Genomic DNA, 6,389 nt, shown 5'->3' with positions numbered 1-6,389 from the left:
CAGGATGAGCGGCTTCGGGACGGCTCCGGGGCTGCGGATCCCCTCCCTGACCCCGGTGAGAGGCAGAGCCGGGGCAGCCAAGCGGGATGGGATTGCCCGGGCAGCCGGGATCTCTGCCGGGACTAATCCTGCCGCCCCTTATCAGATGCTGCCACCTTGCCTCCGCTCACTCCGCCAGCCAAGCCGGGCGCAGCTTGTGTTATCCAGCTCTTTATCCCCCAGATTAGATGCTTCACAGTGGATTAGCATGTCACATTCTAATGCAGAAAAATTGATGATTAAAAAAGAGTTTTTCCTCTGTATTATTCCCCACCTCCGCCTCCTCTCCACCCCGTCCCCTCGGGCCCAGGCAGCCCAGCCCCAGGCGTGGGGACGGGTGCTGCCGCGGCGCCGGGCTCTCGAGGGGACGAGGAACCAAAGGTCGCTTTTTGGGGCCGTGCCGGGCTGGCGTGCTCCATCCCGGAGGCTTTGGGTGGTGGGGCTCAGGGCGGAGGGGACGGGTGCTCCAGGTCCCTGTGCCACCCTGCCCTGGGTTATCGGCTGCAGACCCAGCATCTGCAGCACAGGACTTTAATAAAAAGCACATTATGGTGAGTAATGCGCTAAGTGGACTTCATTACGGACCCGGGGCCTCCCTGGCTCCCGTCGTTCCATATGATTTCATATCAGATGAGCCTTATCTCCTCTCCAAACGTTTCCATTTAAACTCCATTAATCTTTCAAAGCTTCCCTGGGCCTGCGCTGCCAAGCGCTTCCCAGCCAGCCCAGCCAGGTGCAGGTGCTGCTGCCTCGGGGTGCAGAGGCCACCTCCAGCACCCCCCTCTGACTCGGGGGGGGCTCAGCCAGGGCCCCCCCAGCAGCTCCACGGGCGGTCGAGCGTGTCCCCGCGGCCGGGCCCTTCGCCGTGCGTCCACAGCCACCTCATCCTTCTCACCGGGGATCTATTTACGCTCCTATAATTGAAACAGTTTGTCACGCCGAGAGCGTTGGGGTGATTTATCCGTTGGTGCTTCCCTTTGTGCCACGGAGGGGTCACCGGGATTCTGCCAGCTCCTGCCCGGCTGGGGTGCGGAGGATGCTGCCGAGGTGCTGCTAATCCCCGGGCGACCGGGATTATTCCGCGTGGACACTTATCCCCGTGCCTTTCCCCGTTCCCTGCCGGTCACGAATTACCCATAAGCAGGTTGCAATTTTTTCTGACATCCTTCACAATTGCTTAGACAGTGTGTGCGAGCAGATTCGAGCCGACGGTTTTATTGGTTGTGGGGGGAGAAAAAAAAAATTGTATTCCTATCTGGTTTTCTCGCCGTGTTCGCTCGCTCTGGCCTCTGCATGCGCCACGGTTTTCAAATCTAATCTAATCCAAGCAGGGTGGTTACGCAGCCCTGGCGCGTGGCTGCTCTGGAGGGGTCTCCCTGCTGCTTTACCGGGCCGTGAGGCTGCGGGGGGAGCGAGGAGAGGGGGCTTCAAACCCCCCACAAACCGGAGGGCGAGTGGGAAGCACCACGGCCCAGCGCCGTCCCCTGCCCCGTCTCTGCCCTTACGGCAAGAGCCTGGATGCAAATGTACCGAGCTGTCCATCCGGAGGGAAAATAAAGTCAAAAAAAAAGTAAAAAAAAAAAAAAAAAGGTTAGAATATCCAAGTGTCGGGGCCTGTGTAAATCAGTAAGAGCCCGCGATGGTGAGGAGCTTCTTGATTCATGGTTGTTGCAGGAATTGCAGCGGCGCGCACGGCCTGGAGAGCCCCGGCTCCGGCCAAACTCTCTGCAGGCGATAAAACAAAGGCGTCTATAAAAAGCCAGATAAATTAAACCTGAGGCAAAAGGCCATGAGACAGTTAATTTCCCGGATCTCCCCGGGGAGATCTCTGCTCCTGCGCGGGTCTGCGTGCGCTGGGGACCTGCCCCCCTCTCCTTCCCACTCGACGTCGGGGCGGGAGAGGGAAAATGGCACCAGGAGGTTTCCTGGGCAGGTTCTTTGAAATACCCACAGTTGGCAGAGGCAGCGTGAGCCTGGAGGGAGATAAAGGGGCAACAATTTGGGAAAATCCCACGTGCTGGTGGTGACCCGGGGCTGCGCGAAGCCGCTCCCTCGGGGCCAGCACCCGGGGGCACACAGGGTGCCCCCCCCCGCAGCCGTGACACCTTCCCTCCGCCGAGGCCGGAGAGCACTCGAAAGCCTCATCTCTTCCAGCAGCCACGGATGCCATTAAGGCTTATTATGAATAATTAATAATTCATTTGTTAATGATTCTTTATGTGTGAAGGCAACGCAAGAGGAGCAGGAATGTCCTGAGGTGCATCTGAGCCACTCGGAGCTCTTGGCACGAAACCTCTGGGGGTGCAAAGTGACCTGCGGGTGTGCGTGACCCCTCGGGGGTGCAAAGTGCTGCTGTGCTGCTCTGCGCCGGGGCTCTGGGTGCGCCCGGGGGTGCTGCTGGGGACGGACACCCGGCTGGGCCCGATCCTGATCCTCCGTGTCCTTGTCTCTCCTTCCCTGATCGCCTGCCGGGGCGGGTGGGAGCGACGTTCAGCGCTGAGAGGCTCGAGGCACTAAATGATTTCCCGGCTCCGTCGCAGAGCCGCTAACGAAGCAGTCGCGGGGCACAGGCACGCGTCAGCCTCCCGCCGTGCCGTGCCCAGCACTGACGTCCTCAGCCCTCTTGTTCCTCACCCTTTTCTGCACCAGCTCAGCCAAGATCGTGGCGGGTTCGGTGGCATCGCTCCGGCGCGGTGACAGCACCAGGGTCACACCGTGGCATCACTGTCCCACTGCAGAATGAGTGTGAAATGCAGCTGGCTTGGAACACGGGCGAAGCCCCAAGCAGCTGAGGGATCCCTGGTCCTGCCCGCACCCCGCAGGTGCCCGTGTCTGGAAAAGCTGGGATGAAGCTGGAGAAAGGAGGCAGCCGAGGAACAACGCTCGCCGGCATCTCTGCTCCGTGCCCGAGGGTTTAAACTGCTCACGGCTGCTTTCTGCATGATTTGCTTTGAGCAAAATACCGTGATACCGGAAAGTCTCCGAGCTGCCACTGAGTTGACAGAGTCGGGGCGTTCCCGACCCGCGGAGCTTCCCGGGGGAGCGGAGCCTCCCCCAGCCGAGGGCTGCGGTCCCGGCCGCGGTCCCGTGCGTGGCTGCTCCTCTGCTCCATCACCTCCAATTATTTTGCACCAGGCAGCCCATGTCCCACCAGGTTTGCTTCGTTTGTCTGGAAAATGATGCAACCTCCGGGGTCAAACGCTGCCGCTGTTCGACAGCAGAGAGAGGCCGAGGCCGAGGGTGAGCCCGGGCGGGAGCTGGCAGATGCTGCAGGTGGGGATGGCCCTGGGGAGAACCGCCGGGATGCCGGAGGTGAATCACTGCTCCGAAATAACGGACACATGCGAGCGGTTTCAAACGCTTATAAGTTATTTAGGAGCCCATGTGCCGCTTTTTGAAGTGATTTACATAAATCCTTTGAATGTTTTACACGATCTGTGAATGCGCCGGCTCCGTCGGGCGCCGCCATGGGGGATGTCGGGGCTCAGGGTGCCCCCGGGGACGGGCTCCAAACCGGGAGGATGTTACGTGGGGCCAGCGGCCGGCCCTGCTGCCCACGAGTGGCCCCCAAGTTGTTTTTCCAGAGCCAGATGGGCCCGTGTGGTTTGTTTATTGACTGTCTAAAGCTCCAGGAAATATCTGGGTATCAGTAATTCCCGCGCCCGGTCTCTCCAGCTGTGTTGGAGATGCTTTTCACTCCGGCTCTATGATTATCCACTAACGCTGCGCCGCGGGGGAGCTCTGCTCACCGCGGGGCTCCCGGCCTTGTGACTGCTGCAGCTCCGTGCCGGGCCGTGGGGCGCTGGGGGCCGGACGCCTGGGGGCCCAGTGGGTGCTGGGGGGTGGGTCCCGTGGGGCTGAGGGTCGAGGTGGAGCTGCGAGACCAGCAGCATCCCCTGGCTGGGTACCCGCAGACCCGAGTGCGCCCCGCTGCAGCCCTCCCTCCCAGCTCCCAGGGGTGCTGGGGTGTCCCAGCACCAACGGGGCAGGTGTGAAGGACATGAGGGGTTTTTTTTCAGTGGGGCGGCAGCAGCTGAGCCCCAACGCACACCAGCTGGCCTGTGGTGGGCTCAGCAGGGGGTTCAGAGGGGTGCAGAGAGGTTTTGGGGGTGCAGAGGGACACCGCAGGGTGCGGAGGGGTGCAGCAGGATCTGGTGGTGTCCAGTGGGGCTCACCAAGGTGCAGTGGGGTTCAGAAAGGTGGTGGGAGGCTCAGCAGGGTGCAATGGGGTGCCGTGGGGTGCAGTGAAACACCGCTGGATCCCTTCTCTGTCCCAGAAGCCCCCACATTGCTCCAGAGATGGGAGGAAGGAGGGGAGGAGGGACTGCTCCAGACCCTTCCTGCTCCCTCCCTTGCTCTTCCTCCGTGTGCTCAGTATTTCCAGGGCAGAGAATGAAAAAAATCCGATGCAAAAGGCAGCGGCATGATCTCCATGTCAAACTCAATTCTCCCTAGTGCCACCTCAGCCCTGGAGCCTCATGGAAACGGTCCAGAGGTCTTAATCCTCTGCAGTTTACGGAGGGTGTCCCGCGCGTGCTGCCCCACGGCTCCCAGCTCCCCTGCCAGGCTCGGCCACCCTGTCCTGACGCAGGACGGTGACGAGGAGTTGGGGACGTGGCTCTTCCCCGGGATGGGATCACGGGGTGTGAGAAGGAAAAGCTGCCACCGGCCGTTGCGCCGCGCCAGGCACGGCTGCTCCCGTCCCCCCCCGGCTGCACCGGCCCTCGGGAAGGGGCTTCGCAGGCCTGGGGCACCGTCCCCAGGTTTATGTGGGGCTGCCCCAGTTTCCATCCCACGGGCCATACTGGGGTGGGGAGAGGAAGCTTATCCTCTGGGTTTCTCTTTTTTCCCGGGGATGGAAAGAAAATTAATGAGGTTTAGAGCCTGGAGACAAGACTCCTGGGCCTTTCCCTTGCTGGGCGAGGGGCAGATCAGCGCGGGGTGAGCGGGGCTCCGGGGGCCCTTTTCCGGCGCGGGGAGGGAGAGGAAACGCAAGCTGGGAGCTGGTGGGGCCGCGCGTTCCCGCAGAGGAGAGAGGCCTTGAACTTATAAATAATGAAGTAGCAAGCGTGAAACATTGATCTTTGCTGCTAATGAGCACGTCGGGGAGCGCAGTCCCTAAACGGAGAGAGCAGAGAGGGCGATTCCCCCTTCCCTGCAACGGGGAATGGGGCGGCTCCCCCTGCCCACCCCATGTGTGGCCCTGTGGCTCTGGGCGTGGTGACAGGGACATCCTCAGCCCGTGTCCCTCGAGGCTGTGCCCTGAGGGGGGGTCAGGACTTGCCCCTCAGCCTTCTGTTTGCCCCGCTGGACTTTAAGGCCGTGCCAGGATTTCGGGGCTGGGGAGAGGAGAGGGCTGCTCCTCCCTGTGCGTCCCCCTCCCCGTCCTGGACCGCTGCAGTGGGGGAGCTTTGGTGGGTGCCAGATGCCCCCATGGTGCTGGGGGGGCTGGGAAGAGCCAGGGTGAAGCTGGGGTGGGCCAGTTGTTTCCCCCTGGGTCTTCTTAGAGGGTTCAATGCCCCACACGAGACGAGGCCCAGCCCGGTCAGCTCCACCTCTGTCCCTGGAGCATCCCCGCATCCTGCCCCGGCTGCTGCTGGGGAGCACCCGGCCCCTGCGGTGACCCGGCCGGGGGGGTGGAGGGGGACGCACAATGCCAGGGACCCCCCCGACATGGCCTGGCGATGACACGGGATGAAAGAGGAGGTGGGAAAAGCCCATATGATCCCGGGATGAGTTTTCCCACAAACCCTGTGTGCTGGGGGATCCCGTCCCAGCTGCAGGGTGAGGGGGCTGAGACCCACACCCCCCCCCAGGGATGCTCCTGGGTGGGTGCATCCCCGGGGGGCACCCAGGCAGTGCTCCCAGCACTGGCGGGGGGTGGAGGCCTGGGCTGCTGCAGCTGCCCCCCCCCGGCGATGCTCTCCCACCGTCCGGCAGCGAGGGGAGACGCGGGCAGGAGGCAGCTCCCGCCGCCTTATTGTCACCCCGGATATTTCGGTTACGGCAGCCCCTCATTTGCATTCGCCGCGTCGCCCCCCCCTCCCGAGCCCTCCCTTCTGCCGGGGACAGATAACGTGGCAGCGGCGGCCTGGCGGGGCCGTGGTGCTGGCGGCAGAACCGCGGCTCTGCCCGGCACCTCCTGCGCCGGCCAGCATCAGCATGCAGCCAGCATCGCCCGAGCGGCCACTGGCCCCCCAGCCATCCCCACTGGCCCCCCAGCCGTCCCCACTGGCCCCCCAGCTCTCCCCAGAGGTCACGGCACCGAAGTTAAATGGCTGCACAGGGGACAGGCGCAGGGAGAGGACCGAGGGGTGTCCCCGCAATCCTCCCTGGCCAAGGCCATCGCC

At 62.9% G+C, this 6,389-nt stretch overlaps 1 protein-coding gene across 1 annotated transcript in view; it reads right to left on the bottom strand.

The window, feature by feature from the left end:
- Positions 1-6,389, bottom strand: part of ASIC1 (acid sensing ion channel subunit 1) — a 16,605-nt gene that overhangs the window by 6,961 nt on the left and 3,255 nt on the right. The window lies entirely within an intron of this gene.

Source organism: Athene cunicularia, unplaced genomic scaffold (assembly GCF_003259725.1).
Source record: "Athene cunicularia isolate RWA unplaced genomic scaffold, athCun1 chrLGE22_part2, whole genome shotgun sequence".
NCBI classification, from domain to species: Eukaryota; Metazoa; Chordata; class Aves; order Strigiformes; family Strigidae; genus Athene; species Athene cunicularia.
This window is presented reverse-complemented; position numbering and strand designations above follow the sequence as displayed.